Below are 11,741 nucleotides of genomic sequence, written 5' to 3'. Positions count from 1 at the left end.
TCTTCGACGTCTCAACTATTTTTGGGACTTCTCCTTCTGGCATCCCGATAGATGCCGCTCTCTTTGGATGCCACTCGAATCTCGACCTCAAGGTGCTTTTTAAACAAACAAGTCGTCGAGACGCTAAGTCAAGACGGTCAAGATCTTTCGAAAGAAGAGGTTCAGAAGTTACATAAGAACTTCTTCAACTGCAACACCCTCATCCTCCACTTCAATGGTCGAGGAGAGGTAAGTTTATGGAAAGGAGAACGCGAAGCCTTCCTCTTTTATTGGTACAACAAATTTATTTGTTGTACTAAGTCAAACAAGTGTCTGGTCGAAAATGTGCTAATGGCCAAAGCCCTAGCTAGTGGTCATACTTGGCGCTTAGCTCGGCCGTTCTCACCAATCTTTTTCGCTGCCTGGCCGAAGCAACCATTGACAAAATTGACCCAAACCAGAATGGTCATTTGGGTCTTCCCACCCACTACCTGGCTTGGCCTTCAGTTGGCATCATGCCGAGCGCCTCTTTACCAAGTCGAAAAAGTCTTCAAATATTTCTTCGGCCTAGTTGTCCTCTCTGACGACGAGTTTTTAGTATGTCGTCGCCAAGAATACCCCTCTTCCATCAAGTTTCCAACATCAGCATGGAGTGAAAATGAAGATGCTAATCCTCGTCAAAATTGGGGGTCAATCATGTTAACATGAGACCTTCTCCTCGGTTACGACTCTCGCCGAGCGAGTTGGGAGGTCTACCACCCCCACTTCATTGCCCGACAATTCGGCTACCTCCAAGGTTATCCGGTACCTTTACTTACTTCCTGCTCTCTCCTAAGCTGAGAATGCCTTTCTGGTTCTTCAGAGAGCGAGTGTAAAGATACCCAAAAAAAAGTTTCAGGACCAGTGCAAAACATTCCGCCTTCGACCAACTCTTCCTGAATCTCTCGGTACTGACACCTTCATCAACTGGTGAGAAGAGTATACTCAGGCCTTTTTGGGGTCTCAGTCGAAGACATTGTTAACCAAGTTTTCGCCGATCGACCCAAAAAAACTTATGTTCCCCAATCCAAAGAGATGACCCAAGGTATATGGCTGCCTTTACCTTTATTTTTCCTGTTTATTATCATTAAACTTCACTAAACTGATCTCGCTTTCTCAGATGGTCGAACGCTGAGGAAAGCGGACATGATTGCCGCGACTGCAGTCAGGAAAAAATCTATCCTTTCCAAGAAAACCAAAGCCACCGTGCAACCCCCGTAAAGCAAACGACCTCGTTCGAAAGTCGGGATGGCCGGTGAAGTTCCTCAACCCTCAAAACGCGTTAAGAAATTGACGAAGAAGGGGGAACGAGAGATTCATATGATCTCCAGCCATACTATTGGAACGACCTCCCCTATCGACTCTCCCTCCGCCCCAGTCGTCCAAGCCCCCATGGAAAAACGACCAACACCAACCTGCCAAGCGGCCCGACCCGTCCCTGGGGCTGTGGCTAACCCAAGGGCTACTCCGCTGGTCGAAGAACCTGCAATTTGGGGTCTGATGGTTGCGCCCGTCCTGGAAGAAATGGCCCCATCCATCGGGACAAATCTCCCAAAAAAAACAATCGACAATCATCTTGGAAGATGTATGATTATGTCGCTAATAACCTTCTTCATTTTATCAAATTCACAAGTACTAACAACTTTTTATTTCAGGATGATGAAAGCAACGAAATGCCATCAGCAAACCATCCTCGACCAATCAAAACTCCTACCATTAATCCTCTAATCGTTCAGGAAGCCAACCCAGTTGTCCCTCCTGTAGCGGACCGCGTGAAGAGGCCACTCGTCAAGCCTGAAGCAACGGCAGAGACGCCGATCCATCCACAGGATCAAAACCTCAGCGTTTCCCCCTAAGAGGTCATTTCAGCTTTTGTAAGGCTTGATACCCTTCTTTCGTTAATTTTACTATAACAAATCTGAACCTAGAAAATATTAAATGTCAGGTGCTCAACTATTCATTTCACCGATAATTCTATGCATCGAATGGTGTTATCTATATTTGCTGGCCCCCTCAGTGGTCGTCAAATGTGGATAATCTCCATCGGCCACCTGAATTGAGGATCAGTCTTAAATACTGGGCTCGGCCATTGAGCTCTCTGGGTTCGAGCAATGAACCAGAAGACATGGCCAAGGTCTCCTCTCGGCAGGTTTAAAACAAATTCCCTTTGCTATGTTTCTTATAATTTTCTTCTACTTAAAATCCTTTCATGTGCAGCCTTCGTAGGAGGTCGACTTGACGCTCTTCTTCAGAGCATCACTGGTATGGCTGGTTCTTCTGCTGCTTCGACCGAGCTTGCGGAGATCGTGGCCAAATCCCATGCTTTTGTCAAGCTGCAAGAACTTCTATCCCTCTCTGCCTCTCAAGTCATTCCATGCAAGGGCCTCGACTCTGTAGGGGAGTACCTGAACAACCTTGCAAACGGCGGTTTCTTGAGTATTGAAAATGTCGTATATTTGTCTAATCTTCTAGAGCGAACCCGACAACATGTTATCACTTTTGAACAAGCTCTCCCGGCCAAAGACGATCTAAAGAGGGCAAAAATTGCTTATAAAGCCAGCCGATCAGGGGTTGAGGCTATCAAAACGTAGAAAGTGCAGCTGACCGATTTTGATTGCCAAATTTCTGAGCTTCAGTGTCAAATTACCGAGCCTCAACAACAAAGGTCGGCTGTTGCTTCAGAACTCGAGAGGGATTTCGAGACTGACGAATTTCGCGGTTGGCATAAAGCAAATCCAGTAACTCCAACTTAATAAGAAGACGAGGCAAGCCGAGATCATACTGAGCGAAGTAAGGTGGCTGGAGTTGAAGGCCGCTCTTGAAACCTTTTTCCCCTCGACCCCTTAAAATTTTAGAAGCCTTTTATAAATGTACCTGTATGTCATTTTATAAATTTAATACGATAATCTTTATTCTCGCATCTCCCATGTGATTGGATAGTATTTCTTTCAAAATTTCCCATTGATTGGTAGTTTGTGAACTAAGCCGGTTCGATCTTTGAGATGGTAAGCCCTATTGCCGAGGATTTTATAGACTACAAATGGCCCCTCCCAATTCAGTGACCACTTGCCGAATCTGGGGTCTTTAGTTCCCACAGGCAACACAATTTGCCAAACCAACTCTCATTCACCGAACGTTTTTGGTCTGACTTTTTGATTATAGGCTTACCGAGCGATCTTCTTCTGCGCTACTAATAAGTTATAAGCATCAAGCCGAATCTTTTCTAAATCCCCTAACTCTTATCCTATGGCTTGGCTGTATTCGGCACTGAACAAACTACTTTGTTCGATTACTCGCAATGAATTTATAGTTAGCTCGATTGGTAGAATAACATCGTGTCCATAAGTTAAAGTGTATGGGGTTGTTCCGGTGGCTGATCGGGGTGAGGTTTGATAAGCCCATAATGCTTCATTTAGCTTCAAATGCCATATACTAGGTCTTTCTCTTACCATTTTTTCAAGAATATCGATCAAAACCTTTTTACTTGCTTCGGCCTGGCCATTTGCCTGTGGATAATACAGCGTAGATTGCTCGAGTCGAATATTTAGGTTGCCGTATACTGCTTAAACCTTTCGGCTGTAAAGATTGTGCCGTTGTCAGTTATGATCGTTTTTGGTACGTCGAATTTATTCACTTAGTAAAGTAGTCAGTTGCCACTAGTATCCATGCATGTTTTGCTGCTCCGGAAGACGGCGTGATTTTGCCGGTTACATCTATTGCCCATCCTCTGAACGGCCATGGTTTGGTGATTGAGTGAAGTAATTTGACTGGGACCCTCTGTATACGTCCGTGGATCTGAGATTGTATGCATCCTCATGCGTATTTAATGCAATCCTTCAATATAATCGGCCAGAAGTAGCCATGTCGGCGAAGCAACCAACGCATTTTACGTCCGGATTGGTGAGCTCCACAAATTCCTTCGTGTACTTCAGCCATTGCTTGGGATGCCTCATGTGGGTCGAGGCATAACAACAACAAACCATCCTCACCCTTTCGATATAACTCATTCTGGTATGACACGTAGTTTGTGGCATGTACCCTTGTCATGCGGTCGTGTTTGTCGCTGAGGTTATCAAGATATCGCATAATTACCATTCTCCAATCGTCTGGCAACATCTCGACAACACATACATCTATAGGGTCTCCTCGCTCTAGCAATGATGGTAAAGACATCACTCGTGTACGTATCACTTGACTGTGCTAGAGAACTTTCTGATTAACCAAGGCTGGGTAAAATCGACGTTCTGTGAGTGTTGCCCGGCCTAACTCTCCCCTTGGAAGTTATGCTCCAGAGGCTATTTGGGCAAGTTCGTCTGCGTCAATGTTTCGAAACGCGAAATGTGCTCAAATGTAATTCTTTCAAACGACTTGGCCAAACAGGTGGCAACCATATGATAAGGCACCAAAGTATAACTCATGCAACGAAAAATGCCGTTTAGTTGGTTAATCACCAGTTCAAAATCACCAAGGATAAGGACACGGGCTGCTCTTAAGTCGTGGAGAACGTGAAGGCCAATTATGAGAGCTTCATATTTAGCCTGATTATTCGTACAACCGAAGTCTAACTTGAGAAAGAAATACCAACGGTAATGGTTGGGAGATTGAATGATGATGCTAACACCAGCCAAGGTTGAGGTGATAGAACCGTCAAAATGCATTGTCCAATAGTTGTGTTGTGTTTTGACTAAACCGATGTCGACTTCACTACCCCCAAAACCATAAAGAGAGGGCTGTTGGGCCAAAAAATCGGCTAGGGCTTGACCTTTAACGGCCTTTTGGGGTACATATTGTAAACTGAACTCTGATAATGCCATTGTCCATTTCCCAATGCAGCCTTTTACGATAAGCCGAGTAAGCATGTAACGAATAACATCTGTTTGGGCGATAACCTGTGTAATTGATGGGAGCATGTAATGTCAAAGTTTTGACGCAGCAAAAAACAAAGCCAAGCAAAGTTTGTTGACGGGTGAATAATTGATCTCAAGTGAATTCAGATTCTGACTGAGATAAAAGATAGCTTGTTCACAGCCAACATCGTTATCTTGCGTGAGGAGGCAACCGATGGATTCGTTAGCTGCCAAAATGTAAAGTTTGAAAGGCCTACCGCGATGAGGCGGTACTAGTATTGGTAGCATGGTGAGGGAGACTTTGATTTACGTGAAAGCTGCTTGATGTTCTTCTTACCACTCAAACCTATCTGAGTCCTTCAGTTTCAAAAACATAGAAAATGCTTTCATTTTGCCTGCTAAATTAGCTATAAAACGGCGGAGAAAATTTATCTTCTTGAGTAACGACTGGAGTTGTTACTTAGTCGTCGGGGGTAGAGCGTTAATGATTGCGTGGGCTTTATTTTCGTCGACCTCGATGTCACGATGGTGCACAAGAAAACCCAAGAAGTTACCAGTCGATACACCAAAGACACATTTGGCCGGGTTTATTTTTAGATTATGCTGGTGCATACGAATGAATGCTTGCCGAAGATCATCTAGATGCATTCGGCGACACTTCGATTTGACTACCACATCATCGATATATACTTCTATGACTGTACCGATCAAATCATGAAATATCGTATTCATAGCTCGTTGGTATATGGCACCGGCGTTCTTAAGGTCGAATGGCATGACGACCCATTCGTATGTGCCGAGTGCCCCCGGGCAATAGAATGAGGTTTTGTGAACATCAACTTTAGCGATAAAGATCTGGTTGTAGCTGGCATGGCCGTCCATGAAGGACAATATTTCATGATTGGTTGCGGCATCAATTACCAAATCCGAGATCGGCATCGTGTATTCATCCTTGGGAGTTGCCAGATTCAAATTACAAAAATTGATGTAGATGCGTAGGGTTCCATTTTTCTTTAGCATCGGCACGATATTGGCTAACCATTCAACGTACCGAGTGGTCCGAATAAACTCAGCTTTTAAAAGTCGAATAATTTGTCTTTTATGCCGAGCTGTACTTCGGTCGAGAATCGGCGAAGGGGTTGTCGGAAAGGCTTACAACCAGCTTTGATGCGTAACTCATGTTCGACGAGGTTTCGGTCAAGGTCCGACATCTCATGATAATTCCACGCGAAACAATCTTGAAACTCGTTGAGTAATTTACTAAGTTTGACCTTCATGGGGTGAGGTAACAACGCACTAATAACCAACAGCTGAGGCTCATCGGCTGTGCTAACATTTATCTCTTCTAATGGGTCCTTGACTTGGGGCCGACTGTCTTCGCGTTCAGTTGGTGCGGCCTGAACTCTGTCTAACGATAAAATTGGGCCGTTATCTCCCTCGGCTAAAAGCATACCAAGTTTATGCCTGAGCGTGGTTGCTTGGAAATAGCATACCAATGAGCTAGCAGACGTTCCATGATGGCTAAAACTGTAGCCAGACGTCTTTCTTGTTTAGCGACGTTAGTCATCGGTGTTGGTAATTAGGTCTGCCAAACCGAGTCTCGCCGAATCCTGGTGTACAATCTCGGCGCCTACCTCAATGGCTTTCTAGACCGAGATCTGAGTTGGCCGTCCATCCTTATTAAAACCCTGTAGGGTAATGTAGCTGACGTGATCGTCATAATAGTGGGCCTGAATCATGTTGGTCTCGAACAACTGATTATTAGCTGGATGAACTACCACTGATTTACCGTCCCAAAAGATGAGAACTTGGTACAGTGATGAAGGAATGCAGCTCGTTTAATGGATCCAGTCGTGGCCAAGCAATGCATTATATTCGGTCTTTGAGTCGATTATAAAGAATACAGTCATGTGGTTACGACTTGCAACATTTATTCTAATGGGAGCACTAATTTGGTGTGGGACTTGTTGCCGATGAAACTACTCATTGTTATTCCTAACGGTATGAGCTCGTCATTGGAGCAGCATAATGCCTTCATGATGGAAATCGGCATGATGTTGATTATGGCTCCATAATCGACAAACACCTTGGAAATGGGGTATCCTTCAATATGAGCCGTGACGTATAACAGCTTCAGATGTTGGAGATTAACAGAAGGAGAGCGGGGAAACAATTCGGCCAGGGCTGCTTTAAGTTTGTCGTCTTTACTAATCTCCTCATCCTCATCGGTAGCGATGAAATCGACTTGTGTCGCTTCTTCAGCAACCACGTCCCCATCCAAAAAATTTGACTGGTGGGTGGTTGGTTGAAATTCATCCAGCAGGACATGGACCATGCTGATTTCCATGTGCTCGAGGATCGAAAGACCCATCGGGTCTTGGTTGTCATCTTCCAGATCATCTTTCGCCCTATTATGTACCTCGAACTTGCTTGTTTGTTGTCATCTTCCAGGTTAACTGAACCTATTTCATTTTGGTCGTCGTCCTCGAACTTGTTTGTTGCCGAATAGTGATTTTGTTCTTGTAGTGCTTTATGGGCTTGTTATTCGTAGGCAATTCGGGTGTTCCTTGTGTTCAGGTATGCATCTAAACGCCCCACACGATCCTCCTCATCGGCCGTAAGGTCGAAGAGAGACACTGCCGAGAAGACTTCGAAATGATATCGCAACTGCGGAAGGTCTTCGAAAGAAAAAGGTAGCTCGATAGTATCTATATCTATGTATAGATCGACCTCAAAGCCTAGGACTCGCGCCTCACATATATGCATGAACCTAGCTTTTATTGCTAGATTAGTGGTTTTCTAGATAATTTGTTCAGCATCAGGACAAGTTAATGCTAGGTTGAGGGCTTCCTAACATACTTTGGGCAGTCCGTACAAGTCATTGGCAGAATGTTTCTTATGAAATTCTCGCATGTACTCCAAAGATTCACGGAGAAATAAAGGGTGTAGATTTTGCCAAACTTTTATTAATGGTTCTTGCGGTGGTAACGGGGGAAGCTTGCTTTCGGCTTCTTGTTTGAAATGCTCGAGACATCTCTCCAGGTTGAATAATGAGTTTGATGCGTTTTTCGGACTCTTCAATGGTGGTTTCAAAGTCACGATCAGCTGCCTTTTTCTCTTGAAGTAATTCGGCCATAATGGTCGGGGTAGGTCGGTCGTCACCGCTTCCCACTGCCTCTTTTGGCTGCCACCAGGTACTCGAATTAGTTTGTGTTTCCTGTTGTCGAGCCATGCAGTCTATCCACTGGCAGCGACGTTTTTGAAATTCGGACAACGCCGTATACATACCAGTAGGAGAATTGTAACTATACCAACGTTGGTCGCATGGCTTAGGTGGCATAAAGGTTTTTTGACCTACCGATGAACTCGAACTGCTAGAGTTACGCGAATAATAATCTTCATTATAGAATGGCTCGTCAAAATCAAGGCACCATCTAACTGAGGTTGGACTATTCGGTCGTACTTGAGGGCCGAGTCTCTCAAACACCTACGAATGTTGGTCGGCACCGTGTTCTTTTGGAGGTCTCGTTACGGCCACGATCGGTCGCTATGAAGTTGGAGCCTGAGGTGTTTTCTCTTTTGGTTTAGCTAGGACAACGCGTGTCTTACAACAGTCGCACAAAATCATTGGTCAATCAGCTTCTTCGAAACTGGAACCTGACATGGATTCGACTATGGCCGGCCCTGAAAACTCCATGGGTGGTTCATTGGAGAATAAATCAATCTTCAGTCGTGGCTGAGAGTTCTGCTTAAGGACATGTTGTACTGAGACGAACTCGGCCTTCCATTTCCCTTTGTTTTTAGGTAGATAAACGTCTACCATGCCAATTATTGTCGAGGGAAAGGGATTAACATCAACAACCATCTGTTTCTCGAGAAAATTTAACTTACCTTTATCAATCCAACTTTAAATCGCATCATGGAACACGACGCAATTGTTGGTGGCATGCTTGTTTGAATTATGGTACTTGCAATACGTTTTTCTTTGCAACTCTTCGGCCTTAGGAATGCTGTGTCCTAGCTGATATGATCCTGGCTTACAACAACTGGTCGAAAATTACATCGGCCTTGGTGATATCAAAAGTGTAAAATTTTGATGTTTTAATCGTCTCTTCAGAGGCCGAGCGGGTTTTGGCATCCTTGGAATTGATTTGAGCTAATGCCTTGCAAATGTATGGTTTGTTTATTATTATTTCAGCCGTGTCCACACTGGCGTATTGGGCATCCTCGCTTTCGGCCAATGCGTAGCTAACCGTGGGATTTTTATATATCATTCCCCGGGATGGGGAATTTGAGATCTTTTCCTCGGAGGAAATAATCATACTGCTCAACGTGCTATGCCAGTTCGTACATATCTCGAATATTTTCCCCTAAGAATTTCTTTTTGTATTCCACATCCAGGCCGTTTAGAGCGATTCTGACGAATTCAACTTCAGGGAGAGGTACTCGGCACCAATTCCTGGCCGACTTGAACCTTGTTAAGTATTCCATTGGCGATTCGTCTAAAGCTTGACCCATCCTAGCTAATGATGAAATTGACATTTCCATCCCTGGTCGATAGAATTGTTCATGGAATTTTTCGACCAATTCCTCCCAACTCTGGACGGAGTTAGGTGGGAGGTTGATGTACCAAGCAAATGCTGAACCCATTAGTGAGAAGTTGAATAGTCGTAGTTTATGGAAGTCGTTATTAACATCTTCACATTGCACAGTGAACCAAGCCACATGTTCTAACGAAGATAAGGACGATTCTCCAACGAAAATACTGAAGTCTGGGATTTTGAAGCCTTTAGGATATTCGAACTTCTCCACATAAGCCGGGTACGGATGGATGAACTTTGGGAACTTCAGACCCTTTTTTAAGGCCGAATCGATCATCCTTTGGACCTCGGTCATATTGATAGATGTTGATTCCACTCCCTGGTCGGGTCTGTCTAATCGCTTTATCCTCCTTTTTTTCCAAGTCAATTGGTTCGAGCCGAGTAGATCATATCTCAGCTTATAGTGGAACATTTTTAAATGGAAGCTCTTGAGGTTGGCCGACGTGGCCATCTTCGAAAGCTTTACTGACCAATAGTTCAAGTTATCTGGTCTGCGTATCACCATTGCTTTGTATTACTTTGAGCAAATTGTTTATTTTCTGACCAATCGACTGTTCGACTTACCGAGATTGCTCATCAAGTCGTCTTCGAAAAATCGACCTAGTTGGGGGATCAGAACCTTCCCCACCATCTTCATCGCAATCTTCCACTATTCTTTCGATGAAAATGCCTGCAGTTTTGCTGGGAATTTCTGGGTTACGAGGCTGGCCACCGAGACAGACTTCCTTTTCTTGGTGTGTCATACTTGCATCCTCGGGTAGCACAATAATGAGGGGATTTTGTACCTATGACAAATCTTGTCCAGGGCCTTGTACTGGCAAGTCGGTTGTTGACTTTCCCATGATTGTTTTCTTTTTTAAGGAACGTGTCTCAATGGTCATGAACTCTGAAGGTCTAGCACTGTGTCCCATCGGGCGTGTCAAAATATTGACCCTAAAAATTGCAAAGCCTATGAGTTAACTACGTCTTTCGGTTGATGCGGGGCGTGCCAACTCGTCGGCCAAGCTTGGCCGAGGAGTACAATTTGTTGATGTTGTGTTGAGCGCGTTGCTGGCCTCTTGATCTTGCGATTGCGGCTGAGGAAGGAACAAGTCTCGGCCTTTGGATTCTTGAGCCTGAAGACAAGGCTGCTAGTTCTGCGAAGTTCGCGAATTGTCAGCACCGAATTCGGTCACAGTGATTATATTCGTAAGAGTATAAGCACGTCGAATCGACACCAGACTATACAGACACAAGTACTCAAAGGAGATGTATGTCTTGATGGTAAATGTGGTTCGGCCGTCAGAATGCCGAACTCTGAAACTCACTTGTGAGTATCCAATCATAAAATCACTCGGTGTTCAATGTGCCGAATGTCATAACTCGTAACACCTTACTTTGCCGAGAAGGCTAATAAGATGACCTCTACCAATAAGGATTTGGAAACCCTTCTCGACCGAGACTTGGATAGGTAACCAGTCGGCCTTCACGCAACGTTGTTTATCCAAACTGAAGATGATCATTGATCGATTGATTCTATGGCAACAGTGTTGTTTATCCAAACTGAAGATGTTCACCTGTTGCCTTCACAGTGTTGTTTATCCAAACTGAAGATGTGTTGGCGGAAAAAGAAAATAAAAAATCTCAAGTTGTTTAAGAGGTTTGTGCAGGGCAATTGTGTGTTGAATTGGAGAGACCTGAATGATGTGTTCTGCTCTCTATTTATAGCATCAAATCCTTCTTAAAATCAACTTGAAACCACATTTGGATTAGGACTTCTTATTCAGATCCAACTTTATCTCAACTAGTCCTACTTCCATTAGGACTTTGAACTCACCCCCTTTTTCAGGCCGTATTCATTGCCGGCCGAGAATCCATATTGAATTAGGACCCTTTATCGTATTGGGACTTTGACCCATCCATTCATCCAAATTACTCCTTCTTAGAATAGGACTTGACCACCCCTATTGAGCGGCCCAAGACCACCAGGCAGCCCATGGTATATTTGGAAAAGCTTTGGGCCGAACATAAACCTACGCTCGGCCCAATAATATTATTTTGGGCCCAAACAGTGTCACTTTCATGTAAACTTGTGAACGACCCATTATTAACGGGTTATTATCATGTGACTTAATAATGACCCGATTAGTTATCGTGTTGACCCAAAACCCGTTATTTTCGTGTCGTTTACGTGTTGTGTTAACGGGTCGTATAAGAAATTGCCATGTCTAGTGTAGTTCCACTAAGCAAGTTTTGATTGTGAGTGTAGTGCCATTTAGCAAGATATAGTGAAAAG

This window comes from Pyrus communis, chromosome 11 (assembly GCF_963583255.1).
Source record: "Pyrus communis chromosome 11, drPyrComm1.1, whole genome shotgun sequence".
NCBI lineage: Eukaryota > Viridiplantae > Streptophyta > Magnoliopsida > Rosales > Rosaceae > Pyrus > Pyrus communis.
The sequence above is the reverse complement of the archived record's forward strand: the minus strand, read 5'-3'. Positions refer to the sequence as shown.